A 20,519-nucleotide genomic window follows, 5' to 3' on the forward strand; every position below is an offset into this window, starting at 1 on the left:
GCATTGTAGCCATACATATCTTCAGTGTATGTAAAACAATCTGTGCTTCCCGTCTCCATAGTCTTTGCACTCTTGTGCATTTGTGCAAATACAGAAGCACACATTTTTCATGTAGGTGTAACCAGCTGTAATGATTAATGGTGAATATTAGTGCATCTCTCCTACTTGCCTTGTTCTTTCAGGCATTACGCTTAGCACTGCAGTCTTTAGCTTCGTATTAACTTTCATCCTGAGAGATCATTCTGTATGTACACAGAGGAGCTTAAATACAGCCACTTCAAAGGGAGAAGGAAGCATGAAGTTGTAGAAAGGTCAGCTGAGGATACAGGTTGTCTTCAGATTCTGACCCACCAAATTTGCATCTTTTGTGCCTACACAAAGGGTTTTGTTTCTAAAGCTTACTCTTGCAGAAGTACCATGTGTGGAGGATTGTATGGGTTGCATAAGCAGCACAGTAGTGAAGCCTGGTTTCCCCAGATGTGTGATTTTGGTGTCTAGGAAAGTGAGCCCACACCAACCAAAACTTCATAGGTTGCAGCAGTCACAGAGTTGCTGTGCTTTCTGTGTAGTATGCAGCAAATCAGGAAACTGTGCTGCGTATTTTTAGGGGCTCTAACAGGGTGTCTGTCTATTTTTCTGACTCTCATATTTTTGTTTCCCCCAACGTACTTGTCAAGTTCATTGAGAAGTTGCTTGAAACTGCATCAAAATTTGGAAAGAGAACTGGACAGGCAAACTTGCAGAATAGACATATATTACACATAGAAAAACAGTTTCAAAATACATACAAATTGTATTTCAAATGCTCTATGACCTGCCTACTCCTAAGGGCCCAAGAGAGGAAGCGCTAGCTAAGGGACACATAATCCCTCCCTGTCATACTTTTCTTCAGGGTGGTTCTGCATTTTCTCATCTCTTTGGCATAAAGAGGACTCTCTACCATTGCTCCTAAATCTAATGTTAAAGGATATCAGCCGAGGTCTCTGCTTTTCTCCTGTTTTGGCTTCAGTTTGTTTGGACAGGAAGTTCAGTAGCACCCTTTCATCTTTAATTTGGCATTTTTCTTTTCCTCTGCACCCACAGAGGGTGTATGGAGTTTAATTAATGTACAAAATTGCATAAAGAATCTCTAAAGAATTTATAGTTCTGAAAGTTTCTTCAGAGGAAACTTTGAAATGTGCACCTTTCTTATTGTAGTCCCATTCCTTTGGTGGTGTATGTGTTATCAATCAGAAGTCTAACAAATAATGTGATGTAAAGTAGGAAACAGCGGTGAAAGCCAAGTGCTGTAAAAAATCAGAGTGATAAGTAATTTTCATTTAGTTCACTGGGTTTTGGATGAAGTCTTTATGGCAGAGAATAAAGAACTGGATTAATCTCTTTTCCCATAAATAGTAAAGTTGCCACTCAGTGGCAATGGGCACACAAAGAGTGCTCCATCACTATAATTGCTTTTATCTTACAAAAAAAAAAAAAAAATTAGTTATCTCTAAACAATTCCATAAACAATGTAGATATAAATCTATATGAAAACATGTGACAGATGTAACCAGAATCACAATTCAGTGTTCAAGTTCTTAATTAAAACCTGCTTTATACCCACAGTGTATTATACAGAGCATACAAGCTATCTGATTATTTTTAAAAGAATACACATGCAACATCATTATATTTTGGCACTACATAAACCTTCATAAACTCATAATGAAAAGACACAAATATTATTTATCTTTAAAATCCAGACACTAAACTTGAATTTCCTCCTGGAAATTTTAATTAGCAATTTGAAAAATGCTAAGGCAAAGTATCTGCTCCCACTTGTCTGTTTAGGTTAAATTAAATTATTTCTCAAAGTAATATAATTAAAATCCTTTTAGTTCTTAATCAATATTTTATTTACATTTATTCTCCTTGCAATACTTGATTAGTTCTTTTGAAAAGGGTGGGGTAGCTTATTTCTTGTTTATTAAATACTTAGATGTATCTGTGCTTTCAGTAATAGGAAAACCTCTTGCAGTACAGAAAAACTGCAGAAATGATAAAATTATATGTAGTTTTCATCTGGGCAGTTGGAATTCTACCATGTCTCAACAGGAATTTTGTTAATAAATTTTTAGCTGATCTATGTGTGTACGTGAAAATATCCTTCACTGGGGATCACGAACATTATACATTACACAAAGGGCCTGATTCACCTAGTTACACTTACTTAAGCTTCTGCAAAATGAAGGGAATAGGAAAAAAAAATAATTTAATTAGTTACACTTTATGCTCCGACAAATCCAAAATAAAGACCAAAACCTTGACGGAGACAGGCTCTTAAAAGAGCTTCACTGATACTAAGGCCTCCACATAACTGTCCACCAAAATTGATGTTTAAGGACTAATCACACAACACAGAATATCATATCCGTAATATATAAAGAAGCTGTTGGTATAGAAAACGTATCAACAGTGATAAAAAATGCAGACATTCTCTTTTATCTAAGCACAATTTCTGAAGATTTTAGTTGGCCTCTTCTCTATTTTCATCATGGCATTATTTAAGTCAAATGTAGACTGTATCCTGCAAAATGTTGTTAACACTTGTTCCAGTTAGATTTAAACCAAAATAGCACATGATTTGTTTGAACTAATGGAGACACGGAGCGGTATATTACATATTATACTTCAGAAAAGTGGGCTGTTTTTTTCATTTCAGTTATGCTAGCTAATTATTATTTCTCCAAAGTTAGATTATATAGAGTTCTTGGGGGCTATTGGTGCATTGTCTTGGGCACAGAAGATGTAGTGTCAGTGACACAGATGTCTAACCATCCTTATGCACCTTTTTAACTGAGCACATGAGATTCCCAGTATCACGAGTTTGGCACATGATTGCAGCCAAAAAGCCAACTCTCCATAGCTCATGAGATGAGCTGTGTCCCACATGAAGGGTCTTGGAGCAGGAGGGAAGACAGTGTCTTCCCAGCAGTGTAAGTTGAAGGCATCAGGAGTAGTGGAAAGTTAAGCAATTTACATAAAACCTGAAGCACTTTGCCTAAGACTTGACAGGTATGCTAAGTTCTATATACTGCTAGATACATTGTGTTTACATCTGAGGTTTGGTATATTTATATATACAGTGTGTGTATGCCTAAACAATGAAAATTAGTCAGGCCAGTGTTTCACCAAAACTGAAATTTTGTGATGAGAAATATTTATTTTAAATTGTTTTGTTTTCTTTTTTTCTCTCCTAAGCTGGAAGAGAAGTACAAACATCAGAATGCGAACTAAAGAAAATGTTGTTCTGAGATCTTTGCACCCATTTTATATAACCTGAGCCTTTTATGCATATAACCAGGTGAGTAATTCATCTATTTCAAATAAACATCCATGCTGCAACTGTCAGCCTTTAGTGCTTATAATTGAGTAGTTGAGTCAGTATTTATCAGCGATATGAAACTGACGTAATTTTTTTTCAATATTTATAAAGGCACACATACTGTTGAAAATTATGGCAAGTGCAAGCCCTCTAGCACTTTTTTAAATATCTTTCCTTTACCCACATATCACATACAGGTTTCCAGAGCCTAAAGTGACTTTTCAGACCTCAAACTTCGGGTTACAGTTTGAAAAAGTTCTAAAAATAGCATGAATGTTTAAGTTTTCATGTAGGGAAGGATACAAAATGCTCCAGGTTATGATTCTTCTCACGTACCTGAGCACCCTGATTTTGGCTTACTCTTTGAACAGGCAATATTTCTGTTTGGAAGGATTGTCTGCCTTTGGAAAGATGCCTACAGACAAAGAGTAGTGTTCATCAACGATTGTCTCTGCTAGACAGCTAAAGGTTCCCTCCTTTGGCTTCACCAATATTCTGACAGCATGGCCCTAGAGAGAGCAAGTCCATTAGAAAATGGCATCCATTACCCTTATATATAAGATTTTTCAGCATAGTGAATAGTTTTATAAACCAAGATTTTACAAGCTCTCTAAGAAACAAGAAATATGCTTGGCAAATTTGAAAGAGCAACTCTACATAAGAAGTGGTTCTGTGATAGCGTATGGTGCGTATTAAAAACAGTATTGCAATATAGCTTTCAAAACAGTGTTGCACATCACAGAATACTAGTTTCAAAAACATGGAAAGCAAAGACTTACACTGAATTTGGTGTGAAAAGTTCCTGTCAGCTCCTTCCAATTTCTTCAGGCCATCTTATTTCTATATTTCTTCCATAGTACCATCAAATACCATCCTGGTCACACAAAAGAGACATATCAACCAAAGTCTGCAGGTCTTAGGACAGATGGAGAGTCAGGATCTTACAGATGCAATAAATGTACAGGCGCACACATACACACACAGATCAAAGAGAAACTGTAGAAGAAATTACATGTGACTACAATGGTAGCTATTTGGGAAACGTCCTTCATTTCTTCACATGTCATGGCTAAGATTTGGAAGACTTGACTAATTTTATATGAGAAAGAACAAAAATCAGATGAAGTTAAAAAAAAAACTCAAAAAGGTCTAATTTTAATTTCATTTATATATTATCATGAATACAGGATAATTATATTCATTGAAAATTTTCCTGATTACAGTAACATTAAAGGGTTAGGAATGATGACACCTAAAGCCCTGTATTAAACTATTTTGAAGTTCTCATGTGTTACTTGTAAGCTAATATTACTATCAGCAAAAAAAATAATTCATTTCATAGATAATTGTGCTATGATTTCAAATAAAAAAGTGTGTCAGGACATGATTAGAAATTTAATTTGGAGGTCACACTAATGCATTATTCCAAGTAAGTTAATTGAAATACTTTCAGTTTTTTTACTAATGATTTTCGTTTGCGTTTTGAACATTTCCTGATGTTTCAATTAGTCGTGTTCACAGACATGTTATAATGAATACCAAGTTAAGATCCACGGTTACTAAAATTTATGACACTGTTACTCAACCAACTCTTGAGCCCTGTTTGACTTTATAATATTTCAGATGACTTGATGTGTGTAAACAGCTAATTCAGCTATTGTTAAATATGTACTTAATGAATGTAATGACATTTATGAAAGCAATCAGAATTTTTTCAATTAAATACTTTCTGCTCCAATTAATATTATGCCAAAATTGGAAAATTTTGGAAAGAAACAATGAAGTTTTGACAGGATTATTTCTAAACAGTAGAATAGACTTCCTGGAAGATGAGAGTAAAAAACGGAAAACCTGAGTTTCTTGAGCCAAACAAAAACATTTTGCCAAAGCTCCATTTTTTTTGCCAAAAGCTTTTGCACACTTGGCTTTCTTTCCAGAGTGACACAAAAAAAGATTTCCAAAGCCAGAAAAAATGTATTAAAAGGGAGCTCTATCTCTAGCTCTTTGTTGGAATTGCCATAATCGGTCTGTAGCAGTCTCTCTGGCTTTATAATCTCACAATTTATACCTCTTCAGTTGTGCTATGGTTAGTTGGAAAACCCTAAAAAATTGTGTTGGAAGTGGAAGGAAGAAACTGTTTGGTGGAGCAGTGTTCCACGTCGTTGCAAGCTTGCTCCACAGACTGGGTGGTACTGGATTTTGTTTCCCTTAAGACCAAGGGGAAGGAACCAAGCTCCTGACAGAGGAAGAGAATAAAGAACCCGGGACAGAAGCCTGGAGAAAGTCTGCAAGGCTAGACTGTAGATCTTTTTAATGAGAAGAATGAATGCTACTTTCAGTGGGAATTAGCAGTGCTTTTGAATATTCAGTTAGACACATTCTTTCATCTTAAAATGTCTAAATGCTTTTAATAACTCCCAATCTAAGAGACAAAAACAGACATACAGCAGAAAAAAAAATATTAAAAATTAAGTTGTCTTAACTCAATAATCCTTATGTGTTCTTTCCAATTTGAGATATTCTATGGTTAAGATAAAGGAGGAAACCTGAACCTGGTGTATGCAACAAGGCTAATTGATGGTTCAGAGGGGTCAAGCTGATAAAGTCAAAATTGCTGAGGGATGTATTTTAAGCACGGGTTTATATAAATGATTTGGAGAGAGCATTTTGAAATTTAGGGAAAACAGAGATGAAGACCTTGCAGCTATGGAAAAAAGGCAACAATGAAGGTATGACAGCATATGACAGATGTGAACATAGATGTCTCAACAGAAAAATAATAGATTAAACATGGCCTAGAAAAACAAAATGGATGTGTAAAAGAAGGAACAGGCAAAGATAATTTCTAGCTCATTACTATGCAAATAAAAATAAGCTGGAAGAACAGGATACAGTAACCTGAATACTTGACTTTCTGCAGCCAATCTGCTGTTGTTGCACACTTAAGGAAGTACTGTGAAGACTAATAATTTTCCCACACACATGCAACTCCAGGAAAAAGATAAAATGTGAAAACTTTTCTTAAAATTCACTTTGCCAGTACTTCTGGTATGAATTAGTAGTCTATGTCCAGTTCAAATGCCAACAAACAACAGCCTGATTTTCTAAAATGGAAAGTGCAAGAGATCTCAGAATAAACATAGTATCCTATGACTTACCAAGTATCATATGTTTATCACAGTGCTGCCAAAGTACAAAGAAATTGTAAATGGTTTAGGTAATTTCAAATTACTTCTGGAGCAAGCATGCAATCTCAAAGATCTGAAAATTGAGCTGTTTGTTTAAAAAGAATTATCTTCCAAACATAATTATTTCATTTCAGCAAGATGTAGCATTAGCATGCCAATCTGAGATCTAATCTAACAGAGGCCTTTTTTGTGTTACTAATACAGTAAATTTTGTGTTACTAATATAGTAAATAGAGCTCATATGTTTGGAATTATTTTGTCTAGTTAATCTAGTTAACTGTGCTAACAGGACAGGAAGGTATATCTGTGATATTTAAAAATTGCAGGTAGCTATTTGACTATGTAATTATCACTATGTCTGAAGTGACAGGACAAATGGGTTCTACATTTAACCAGCAAAAGAATTCACATACATTCATCCAAAAGCCCCAGTACCACCCTGCCTTCAAGTTAATTGAACTTCAAATTCTGGCACAAGATGTTAAAAGTTTCTTGGTCTTCTCAGTGAATTCTCTCGGACTTAAGGAGGTATAAAGAAAACTGACACCTTTTTGTATTGCTCAGATATTTTATGCTACTTGTCTAATTTACCAAACGTTAGCTTAATCTCTTTTTTTACATAGCTGAACAATCAGTTGGAATAGCATATAGACACTGTTACGAGAATAATGACTAAGAGCTAGGTTACATCAATCTGCACTGTAATTAAGACATGATGAGCACATGCTCACATATGCACACATCTCAAGGCTAGAAACAAAAACAGTAAAGCAATCTTTACATTACATTTTCAGCTTCTGGCCTGGTCTGTTTCCAGCAGAAGTTAGAAGTATCTCAACACTAATACAAGGAGATCTAGGACCCCATACAAAGAATATACAAAATGCAATATTATCAATCTCCCTTCTTCCCTCATATACTTCTGCTACTGTAAAATTGGCTACCTATAAGGTTTTAGAAAGAGTTTATTATTAATCTTTCAGCTTTTTCTTGATTCCTTAAAAAAAAAAAAATCCAAAGAAGAAATTCTCACTTCAAAGGTTATTTCAAATAAATAATCAGGTTTAGACCACTTAGGATTTCATCTAAGAGGAAGGTCCTTTATAATATCTATTGATCTGCTGGACAGGTTTACAATACAATACAATTTCATTTATAGGGTATCTCATAATACTGACATCAACAGAATGACTTACAGTGAATTTTAAACACATTATCATAACATACCATTGACTAAATTAGAAAACTGTCTTTGCTTTATTTTTTTAGAGATGCTTAACAAAGATAAATGTGGTTTATCCTGAGGAAAGGAATTCTAAATGGCAAGAAAACAATGAGAAAACACAAGTTCATCAATAAATACCTGGAGGCAGCAGTTAAGAGGTATGCTCAGCTTGCTAGGAGACATGATACAAAATGCTCACAGTGGCATTCTCTGTTGTCTTACAGCATAATTTGGTTGGGGTAAAATAATGAATATAACTGATCTGTTAAAACTCTATTGAAAGCAATTTCTATTGAGAGCAGTTATGCTGGATTCTGCATCTGGGATGGTGTAATTCTGGATTATATTATATATTATATATATATTATATTATAGACTAGAAGACAAGAGGCTGGAGCGTAGCCCTGTAGAAAGGGATGTGGGGATTTTGACTGATGGTGGGCTCAATATGAGTTATCACTCTACCCTGCAGACCAAAAGGGTCCATATCTTAGGTGCATTAGGCACAGTATCCTCCTTCTCTTGTCCTAGATTCTCCGTGACTTATGATGGTGACAGACTCAGAAGTAAGTCAGTACACCCTCTGTAATAGCCCTGTTCAACCACAGTTCCACCTTTTCAAAAGTAAACCCCAGGCTGGGACAACTCTGAATTCATTCAATAATTCCTGTCATCAATAAGAGGGTCTCCCTTTTTTGAGAGGCACACAGATAAAATAATTGGAACAAATCTGTAGTCACAACCATAAATTTTATCACCTCTTTCTTCCCAACCCCATCCATGAATTATGTATCAATAGAATATCTGTAATAAACATTTGTATAATGTGAATTTGATTCAGTAAAGCTCTTCTGAATGGTGAGTATCTTTCTGTATTTTTCAATATTCCTTTGACTGAACTGTGCTGCAGTGGGTTTCTTTCTTAATTGTTTCGGTCTCTCATTTTTCAAGCTTTAATTCTGAAGTCATTTGATTCTGAGAGGAGACTTTTAAATACTGCGCTACATGTGCTAGCTGGCGGTGTCTCTATCTATACTTTAAGAGTCTGCTGATTTCTGGAGATATAATTTACTCTTCAGGATGATAATTTTCCCAGATTCTAGCACAAGCTTCTTGTTAGAATTTTACCGAAAGAAGATAACACTCTATTTGTTCAGCACAGGGAGCACCAAAAAATAAAAGCATGATGAATTTTCATATTTTCTTTATGTTTTAACTAGTTTCATCATTTTCCTCTTCTCTGTAACTATAACCATTAGGAAACCTTTTAGTCACAGATACAGTAAAATAAATATCAGCTTTCAAAGGGCAAAGATTCAATATAGGCAATTTAAGAATTAAACGGCATGGAGAAGTGTCTTTCCCACCCTTTTTGCAGTAGAATAAATGACCACAGAAGTTATAAGCAGTTGAAAAAGTAGCACTCTACCATGCAATTAAAAATGATGGATAAAATGAGAATAGAACTGCAAAGTTGTCATTTTAAGATATTAAAAGGACCAGCATTTTTCTAGGCTACCTGGAAAAATCATTTGCTCATCTACTCATTCTGCTTAGATATAAAAAAAAAAAGCTTTATAGCATTTAACACTTTAATTATTCAGGAGAAATAGCAAATTTAGGCTAAGTCTTCTTCTCAATGAGCGCAATGAGAATTTTTGTCTTTAAATTCAAAGCAAGTGGACTTAGATCCTTGGTTTTAAAGAAAAGCTTATATTACCCTTGAGAAAAGTTCTGGTACAATAGATCTGGAGGTAAAAGTAACACCTAACAATAGTAAACTTGGACAAATACATTATTTTCATCTAAAGCTTTCTCTAGTTTATGAACTTTCTGAACAGTTACATATCTGTGAGATAGGCATCCAAGCTCCAGGAATGAATCACACAAGCCTCTCCTTCAAAAAAAGGGCCAGACTCAACTTTCTATTTCCCCATTTAAGCCCATGTTAGGTTTTCAGTTTCTAGGCTTAAGGAGAGAAAATTTCCTTGAAACTGTGACCCTTTCAGTGAGCTAGGACAGTTTAGATATTTTTTTCTTAAAAGCAGGGTAATTCCCCAATTCTGCACAAATGCATCAAACATAGGGCCACTGCTATATATAAATAGCAGCAAAAAACACAAATCCAAATCCATGGATTTTGAGCAGAGTAAGAGCTCACCTGATAAAGTGCAGTAAACAAATAGCTTTTTTGTTAAAAGACTGCAAATCAGTATGACAGTTAAATAAAGATCATAAAAAGATGGAAGCTGAGGTTCTCAGATCCTGGAGAGTTGGTAGATCAATGTAGTCTTTTACATACAAGGTCTTTGCCATACAAAGGCATTAGAATGTGTCCCAAGGCTTGGTCTACCTTTATGAAGTTCTCCCAGCACAGGACAAACTGTGCAATGTTCTGCAGAACTTAAGTGCAAGGAAGGCCACAGACTGCCACACAACACTAAGTTGATCAATGTTAGGTCATAAAGTGCATAACTGCAGTACAGGGCAACACTGTTTCCTAGAGGAATTCTGTGCTGTACTAGGAGATTATTATTGCACTGCTGTTTGCCCTCACTTCTTGGTTGTCTGGGACAGCACTGGTGAGATGGGTGTTGAACTAAATGCCGCTGTCATTATGCACTCCCAAATTTCTGAGATGATGCAGTGATATTAAAAAGTATTGTCCTTATCAAAATACTACTACTCTCTTTTTCCTGTAAAGGAAGTCAAGTTGTATCTGTGTCAGTAGTAAACAAAAAGCTAGGGGCTATCTATCTGTAATCCTGACATTATTGTCCCAAATTGTGAATTATGACTACCAGCCATGATACTATCAAATAATATGTAGCCACTGTCACTGCATCACTATGCTCTCCAACAGCATCTTCCTCAGCCAGACAGATTAATTTTATACCATAGTTCAGGCTTTTTTTCCAAAACCAAACCTAATGTTTCTACCTGCCCTTTAATCACTTCAGGTTCCTATCAATCTCTGTCAAGGAACATTACATCAATAATACATAACTCTAGGGAACACTGATATTATATAAACTGCAGTATAATACTTAACATGTTAAATTCAATTTTTCAATTTAGCTATTCTGTCTGTTTTACTTGGCTTTAAACTAAAGAAACCTCCAATGCCAAATGCAGCAGTTGGAACTGACCACCTACAGCAAAAGATTAAGGAAATGAAAAAATGATGTGTATTTGTTTTAAAGCTAAAGCCTCCTTCTCTCCAGCAAAGGAACTTCATTGATTATAGACCACACTGATTTAAATTAAATAAAATGGAAACTTAATGAGCTATAATGGAGTGAAGTACAGTTTATTTAAAACTTTTCAATCATATAAACTTTAAAGGAGGTCACTCTTCTGCTAACAGAATTTTCCAGGCTTCTCCATGAAGAAAAGGTTTATCTGTAAACCTGACAACTTTATTATAAAATACAATACATGTAGTGAACGAGAAATTGATTTCTGTTCATAAAGGCACTTCTATTTCTTCAGTTTTACCCTGTCTGTAAATAACATCTTCTTGACAGTGTCACATCTTTTGGGGCTTTATGGAGCAAAACTCTGGTTTGCCTCTGCAGTCAGACCTCCAGAGGCTCAGTCTGACCATGCATGCGGAAGACAGGAGCCACATGTTTCAGTGCCACCTATATGCTGAACTTTGTCAACATCTCTCTAACTACTGTAGCATGACTGTAGCATAATTGCCTCCACTTGCCTAAACTCAAAAGGTGACCTAAACTGATGATACTATTCTAACTCAAGTGAGTGTGCCCAATGAGGAATGAACATCAACAGATGGGAGAAAACAGATGACCTCCAGAGCCATGGTGGTCCAGCTAACTCTTTCTTATGAAAGAAAGTACATACTTATTTCTGAGGTATTCCAGTTCTCATTACTTCTAATTCTTACCTAAACATCTAAACCAAACAAAAATTAAGCTGTGATTTTGTTCAGAATTGTAATAGAGATTAGTATAATGACCCTATCAGCCTTGGAGTCATTAAGATGCTTTCTCAAGTACAGATACCATTGGTTGGAGGATGTAATTGCTACTTAAAAAAGATGTATATAAACCTAAGATTTATTAAAGTCAAATAATCTCATTACAGTTTCTGTGCTGGAGAGCAGCACTAATATAATGGGTGTTTCTCTGTGAGAAAACCCAATATTTAATATATGATTCAGTACAGATTTCAGTGCTGTCCTTTGTGTCCAGTGAAGGAACACAATTGAAGACTTGACAGTGTTCAACTCCCATGTACTGAAAATAATTTATATTTTCACATATATATTAAAGCTGTTTGACTTGCATACTTTGCATTACTACATACTTGTGTGAAATCCAGGAGGCCCGTTTAAGTTACAAGTCAGCTCAGAGAGGAATAGAAACAGAAGAAGAAAAACATAGATGTTGGAATTTAACTCAAACTATAATAATTTCAAGCAAGTAATTTACAACCAAGTTTACATGTCAATCTTCTTCATAGAGCTTCTACCTTCACAATAGTTCATGATAAAGTAGGTAACTTTACAGTTAGATAGCTGCTACTAAGCCAGCTCTTTGTTTCAGTGCACTGGTTCTGTGCATGATAGCTTGGAAGTTCAGGAGAATTCAGTGAATCCTCATTAATCCTCAGCAAGAGTAAAGGGAGGTCTGTAAAATTACGACAAAGAAGAGACGCTATAGTAAAAGGTCCATAAAGCACTAGCAGATCCTGGTTTGCCATGTCCCTCCTCAAGGTAAGCAAGTAAAAAAGCTGTGTTCTCTCTTAAATGACACTCGTGAATGAAAGCATCAAGATTTTTAATTCATTTCTGAGAGAGTGAATGGCAACAGACCTTTTAAGAGGTCTCAGAGAGAGACCACAGTACACTGTAGAGAGTGATGTCAAGACAGACAGAGGGAGTAATGTTAAAATGAAGAAAGAGCAAAAGGCTGAGAAGAACCATCACTAGAAAGGCCATGGAGGTGAGTTCTGTGTTAAGTATCCTCAAGAGTCAGCCAAGAATTGCTACTCAGCCTATTGTGGAAAGACTTTTTAATATCTTTCCCTGTGATGAGAGAAAATTAAACTTTAGTCATTTTATAGCTATCACATTCCCAAACTGTTAGTTTTATTCACAGAGATGGTACCTTTCAATATATTTTACTAAGCTCCACTCCAGCAGATTGGTAATTGTGGCTTCGGTCCAGCAAAGCATACATAAAAGTGAACTTGTGAGCAGCTGAATTGATTTTAGTGAAGTATAGGTATGTTTAAGGTATTCATATGCTCAGCTGTTTTGCTGGACTATGGTTTAGATGAACAACATCTCTATATCACCCTATCAGCCTGTCCAGCAATGCAATGGAGCCAGCAAAAATTTAATGCAATTGTTAAGTCATTGGAAATGGGGCATGCACAAGTCTATGAAATGATCTTGTGGAAGCATTTGTCTGAAATTAGTTCTTGCTTTTTCAAATTAGCTCATTTTTCTGAATAAGAAAGCTGACTATTCTGTGCAAAAATGGAGAAATTAAGTAAAATGAGCATACTGAGTTCTTAATCAAATTAATAGGTGTCACCAAATCATAGCTTAAGAGCACATGCGGAAGGAGAAAGGCTGTTCAAAGATCAAAAGCAAAAAATTTGTACTTTTTATTAACAGAAAAATATTACTATTTGTGTATTTTATTAGTCCTGAATAATACCCTCCTAATTAAAATTAGTGCCTGCTAGTTTTCTTGAATAACATTTTAGCAACAATAAAGAAAATAATCCACATTTCCTGTAAACACTTTGCTGCACATTAGAAATAATTATCAATTAATTTACTTAAATGTCATGCTTGTGTTACAATAGTCAATGAAGCTTGTGCTACGCAGCAAAGTAGTTATCAAACACCAAGCATGATCAGATTGCAGAGAACTATACAGAAAAATCAGAAAATGGTGCTGAGCTCAGCAGGTAAAATTATTAGTAAGGACCTGTGCAGCTTTGAACCAGTACCCTAGGTGCGCAGCAAGAAGTGGGAGATGGCAGAATTCTGTGGGACCTAAACCAGTTTGAGTTGCCTAACTAGGCTTAACCTTCACCCCACTGAAAGAAGGAAGAAGTGAATATTTGCAGACCCATCTGCATGGTTTGGGAGAGTAGATCCTATATCAGTGTTCCCTAGGTATTTGAGTCTTAAGGACAACCTACAACACTTAGGCTAGAAAGGCCCATATTTTTTGAAACAAAGTAAAAGATGCATAAATATTCAGATAGATGTCTCAGGACTCTAAAGTGCACATCCGTGTGCACCTCTGGGTATGAGATGCACATGTGCAGAATACATGGAGTGTGAAGGTTGTGCTCTCAGGTATTGTTATAATTATGAACACAAGTTCCTAAGATTCCCCTTGTACTCTAACAGAATTAGGCTCCATTCTATTTATTGGTCCATAGCAGTTTGCTTCTGAGTATTTGTGTGGTAGAAGCACAAGGCAAAGAAGTGTTTGAAAACCAAGGGAAGGCTGAATAAGGCAGCTTTTCTGGGAAAGAAATTTTTAATGACTATACAGTTGCTAGCATATTATATCTAATAGCTGCAGCTGTTGTTCAAGTGGGGACAGGTATAGGTTACAGATTTTTGTTTACTTAGTAGTTAGTTTATCTTCTTTATTCTGTTGTGGTTCTTTTCTCAGTGAAAGTGAAGGGGGTGGGAAGTTTGAAAAAAAAATCACCTCTTAGAAGTTTTTTTGTTTTTTTTTTTTTATTTTTAATGCTGTAGATATTGGTTTGGGTTCTGTTTTTTTATTAACCTTGTGGGCACAAAATAAAGTTTGCCATAAATATCTTCCATCATATCAAAGAAAGCTGTGTGACAATATACTGAAGAAATACCTTAACATTGAACTGAAATGATAGGATTGTATGTGTGTGGTATCAGCCATTTCAGCCTGATGTGAAGATACCTACATTTCTCCTAAAAACTAAAGTAGTTAAGTACCCGTCAGTCTTTTTATTTCTGTTCACATTCTTAAGAAAAATCGTGGAGTAGGCTATTATTAAAGATGTGTTACATACTTAGCAACAGAAAGAACATTATTCTCTTCCCATCCAGACAATAGTAAGATAGACAGCATTTAAGCACAATTTTCGTGTAAATATTTTCCTATAATTAAGCCAGGATAATTAGAACTAGGCTTGCCAAAACCACCAAATGAGTCGTTCTATAAAACTATGTGGGGAAGAATGTTAATAATTTGGGAAGAACGTTAAATATTTGTATTCATCAACCTGACAGAAACATAATGAAGATGTGGGAGAAAGTCTGTCTAGCCTAGGGAAAAAAAAAGCAACAAAAACAAAACAAACAAACAAACAACAAAAAAAATATTCATGTTACTTAAATATTTACTTTTTTTTTTCCCCAGTTTTATATTAACAGGTCTAACAGTATTACTTTTTAGGACCTTCCCCTAGTTGAGTACCATGTGGAAACTTAAGCCATCCTTGCTCCAAAAAGTTTACTACCAAAACAAGTCATGCAAAATGAGAAAGAGAGGAAGGTAGTTATGTTGTCTCCACCACATGTGGGCGAGGTCAAAACACAGACACACACAGTCTGTCCTGCAGAGTCAGCAATTTAGCCTAAGCAGAGGTAACAATTAAGGGTGCGTGAAAATGACACCAAACTTTTTTATGTCAGACCCACACATTAAGGATGAAATTTTCTAAACATGATATCCGAAACAAAAATTAACCTCATCTAACTTTAGATAACTAGCCTTTGAATCATTTCCCTAAGCACAGGTATCATATGCCATTTGAGATATTGGTGGGTATCAAGGACAACTGCAAGGGGCTGGCAGATACAACACAGGAGATCTAGGCGTCTGGATCAGCAGTAGTGGGGCAGATGAGGTGCCCTGCAGCAACTAAGATGGTTTAGATGTCTGTTAGGCAACTTAAAACAAACGCCCAATTGAAAAACATTTATCAGGCATGTATGTTTATCAGAGTGTCTCCATAATAAGTAGAATGAGATACTCATCTGCAACAAGATGAGCAGCTCTCTGGAGATACCACTTTTTCTCTCCACTGACTTCAGAGAGAGCATTGGCCAACTGTGCTCCTGAAAAAATTCAGAATTTAGGCAGTGATTTTTTCTGCATATGTTTTTTTCTGTTTTTCAGAAAGATTACCCTCGGCATCTTAGAAAAAAACAAAGCAAAACAAAACAAACAACAAAAAACCACCCAGTATTTTTAATTGTTTGTTCTATTAAATAATCTTATATTTATTTATTAATTTTTTTCTTTAAAAAAAAGAGATTTGTTTAAATGGTGAAAAGATGGTAAGTGTACATGGAAAAAATCATCATGCATACATTATGTCTTCATAAGAAGGCAAATTCACAACACATTTTCGAAAAAAATTTGTTCTCCATAACGAAGTTACTCAGATTTAGCCTAAAGAATCCAGGATTTGGAACTGCAAATCAACCATAAAGATGATATTGAAACACCTTTAAGTGAGAACTATATTCTAATTCATTAAGTAAAAGCCTTTAAAGGAATTATAGCTGTAACGTAGTGAAATCAGTTGTGGATACTTAGAACTTTTCAAGGTCAAAACATACATGATCACTTTCATATAACAATGCTCTCTTGTTTATGATGTAGGGTCTCTGCATTGATTTTCTCCATTTATCTCCTTGTGACAAAGCACATGTACTTCAAATGAGAAGAAGTTTCTCTTCTGAGGTCTATTTTTTTAGTAGGATCCAATTAAAAAGCATATGCTATTTTGATCTGTATTCTGCTTTTCAGAGTACTGTGTAGTCCTTATCCTCGGGCATCCCTGATTCTGATACCAGGGTTTCAACGTTGACCTCGAATGAGAGATTTAAGATGCCTCCCACCAAGACCTCCCAAGAACCTTTCACCCACACCTTAATCAAAATCTTGAAAATTTTGGAAATTTTGAACACCTAGGTCTGTTCCTCATCACCTAAGAAAATATTTGTCATTTGGTACTTCCCCCTTTCAGTGTTTGTATTTTCCATCATGTAATGCACTGTCCCAACACTTGTTCCCTCCCTAGTGTCTCATCATCTACATTTTGAAATTTACTGTGTCTTTTCTTAAACAGGTAAATGACTTGGGCTTCCCAAACAGTATGTTTCTCAAACATCTCTTTCAAGTCTAGGCTGATAGTCAAGTCTATTCTGAAATAATTGAATGTGTGCACATTCAGAATTTAGTTATAAATGTTGAAATAATCACATTTATCTTTTTAGGGTTTTGGCTCTTTTACCACCCTGGCATTGCTAGAATTGTTTATTTATTATAAACACATGTTGTCTGCCAGTGAAAGTTTCAATATTTCTCACTGGGTTTGCAATTCAAATGATAACTTTGATGAATGCCACCTTTTGCACTTTTTGTAGATTGACCCTCTCTTTTCAACCCCAAAATACTACATTTCACTTGGAAAAATCCACCCAATCATGATCTATCCTGTGCTGCTTAAGAATGTTTGACACATGAAGAAATTCTACACAAGACATATGACACTCAAAAATGACAACTATGATCACATATACCAACAAAGACTTCACATGAATGGCTTCATCTAGATCTTACCTGCGTTGAAAACCAAGGAGGTTAATTGATTCATGATGCTGCATAGAACAGACTGCTCAGGTGATAACCATGCCAACAAGCATTCTCAAATGTGACTTCTAAAATCATAAAGAAACTGGAAAGGCTCGTTCCTGTCAGCAACCCTTCCTGACAGGCTTTGTTGACAAGTGAACACACGATCACACTTTCACAGAAGCGATAAATGTGCTCAAAAGTTTTGCAATTAAAAGATACATCTTAAAAGTTATTAGAGTTTTCCTCCCTTCAAACTATATCCTCTTAAAGTTATGAAAATAAATGTTATGTAACAAAAATTAAATAAGAAGCATCTGGTGGAAAGAAGGACCTAAGAGTTAATTTTAAAGGGTAGGCTTTTAATGCCACCCTAGTAAATTATGTGGGAAATTCATTGTTAATTTTGTGCAGACATGAATTTCTGAACTCAGATGATCTTTTTCTCTGTCTTTTTAGGCAAGACGTTTCATGTGCAGCATGTTGATAATCATTTATTTTAATCTCACTGTTGAGGCCTCCCCTGAAGGTCAAAGGAAATTTCTAATAACTGAGGGGGATCCATGGAGCAATTAGCTTCTTAAGTATTGCTAACAAAATTAAAGAAAGATCCCAAGAAAAACTTCAGATCCAAGGCCACATTTTTCACTTTGGGATCTCCTTGTAGCCGCATGGGTTCACTATAAAATATTTTTTATTTCAATTGATGTAATTTATATTAGATTTGTAGAAAGACACATACTGTCTAAACAATGCACAGTAATCTGAGGGACACAGGGTTATGGTGACTCATTTAGCAAGCAATTGCTTCAGAAAGATTAGGGAAATAAACTCTGTCTGACAAAGGTATTGCTAAATAAAAGATTCTCGTTAGGGTTTCTTTGAATACATTTGTTTTAATTCTAACCCCCCCCCCCCCCCGCCAATATCTAACAGAAAGCATTACAAGACAGCAATAAGAGCAGGCTTAAAGGATGCAAGTTCTTATAAAAATAAAAAACACTTCTTAGAAGAGAATTTAAACAAACAGTTCCATAGAAGGAAATTCTAGTTATTCCACTACCCTCTGTTTTCAACTAAGAGTGTTTCAAGTCCTGAGTCCTAACACTCTTATCTTTCACAAACTAATCAAAACAAAAGTTGTCCTTAATCTTCAGGACCATGCTATACTGTCATCTAATTTCAACAAACTTAGTATCACCCAATGGGGTTCAGAGCAGTACTGAAAACTAGTGCTTACATCCATGCTTCTCTCCTTTGCACATTGCATCCCTGTCCCAATGGAAAAAGTTGAGGTGCTTCCCAGTTTTTCTGTGCCAGTTAAGGACTGCCTCATGGCAGTCCTCCATAAGAGTAATTTCTGGACTGTTTATCAAAAAAAGATAGCTGGCAGTCATTGAGATACAAGCAAAAACCATCCCTCTCTAATTAAAGAACAGCGTATTACACATATGGGTAGGGTATTGAGCAAGATCCATGTTTTTGGTGGTAAGGTTACACATTGATCTTAATCAAAGCAACACATTTTGCAAATAAGGTAAGAAATCTGTCCTTATCAGTCCATCTCACCATGTTGGGTCTGTTAATATTTCTCCCTAAAGGCACAGGGTTTTCAGATAGTTTGAGGTTTTCTGTCCTGCTTCCAATAGTGCTGTTTTGTTGTTTTTTTAAAATCCCATTACAGTCCCATACATGTGAAGCACCTGCATGTACTCAAATGACTTTACAAGATGTAAAATGAGTGCTAGGGAATAACCTATGTCAGTCTTGAGCATACAGCATTAGTGAATGGAAATACAGTTGATAAGAGACTCCTTTGTTTTTGGTTTATGCTATTTCTATGAAGACTATATTTTACATGATATATGTATACATTTATAAGATTCTGGTACATAACAATAAGACAGATTTACAGCTGAATGTCACAGAAAGATGTGGGTGAAGTGAGAACCAGAGACTTACCTGACAGGGGAGGCACCATGATCAGGCAGGTGGTTTTCTCAGGGTGAGGCTCATCCCTTTCATTCCAGGGCATTTGTACTTATATGAGTACAAAACACCTTGAACCTAGAATGAGAAGGAACATCACAGTTTACAGAGTTATTCCCACTGTGCTTTTCTCCCTGCTAAGGGGGACCTGTTTTTGAATGTGGGTGATATGATTTAATAGTGGGACTCCTAACAATTTCTAACTGAAGGTGAATTAGCGCAGACCTGGTTAATCTCAGATTAAAAGCATAGTTTGTAATGATGTGGTCTAAAACAAAAGCAGTGAGTGTTCCAGCCCTGCAAATTGATAAAATATCATGTAATATATACTTGAGGATCATCTATTGCTTTTAATCCATGTACAATATATTATTTTTCTCTAATGTACAGATGCAACCCCTCTCTACATTCCTTCAAGTTTTTTAGAGTGATGCCATGATAATTTGCTGAAGGTCAAGCTGAGAAAACTGATATAACAAAGCAAGTGCGCTTAAGAATCATGTCACGTCATGTTAGGCTCACGGATAAATGGGCATTAGCTGCAGATATAGGTACTTACCAGTTCATCAAATTGCTTCGCATGTCTGGTATTTTATCTTGGATTATGTATCATCGGGTTCAATTTAATATTTTATAAGTTACTGGTTTGTAACTGGTTTTGTATATTTGTACATTAAATACAAAAGGAGTGAATCTGAAACACAACTCTCTCCCTGTGTTACTTCCCTATGATTGGCCACAATATAGATAATAATGATTTATTATGACGGGTAGTAATTTGCCTGCAATGAATCATATTTTAAACAGAAAGAAGTAAAACTTGAATTTGTGTCTTTTTTTTCTTTTCCCCGTGTCTCATTTGTAACTTTTCTTTATGGCTTGGGAGTTTCATGACTCAGAGAAGCAGTAGAGCGCAGATATGTTGACAGATTTGCTTTCTGTCGTTTCACTTAAATTGAATCCATTTTCTAACCCTCTAGATAATACATTGCTAAGGCATACCTTTCCATTTTTAAGTGCCTTCTGCTGTTGTGGAATGGTTACTTCTTTCACCACACTACCAAAAACATATGCAGTATACAAACCCAAAGAAAAAAAGAAGGAAAAAGCTTCTTATATAAATT

This window comes from Neopsephotus bourkii, unplaced genomic scaffold, assembly GCF_033783945.1.
Source record: "Neopsephotus bourkii isolate Nb327-2 ecotype Australia unplaced genomic scaffold, CSIRO-AGI_Nbou_v1 NB_1279, whole genome shotgun sequence".
In the NCBI taxonomy this organism is placed as follows: domain Eukaryota; kingdom Metazoa; phylum Chordata; class Aves; order Psittaciformes; family Psittacidae; genus Neopsephotus; species Neopsephotus bourkii.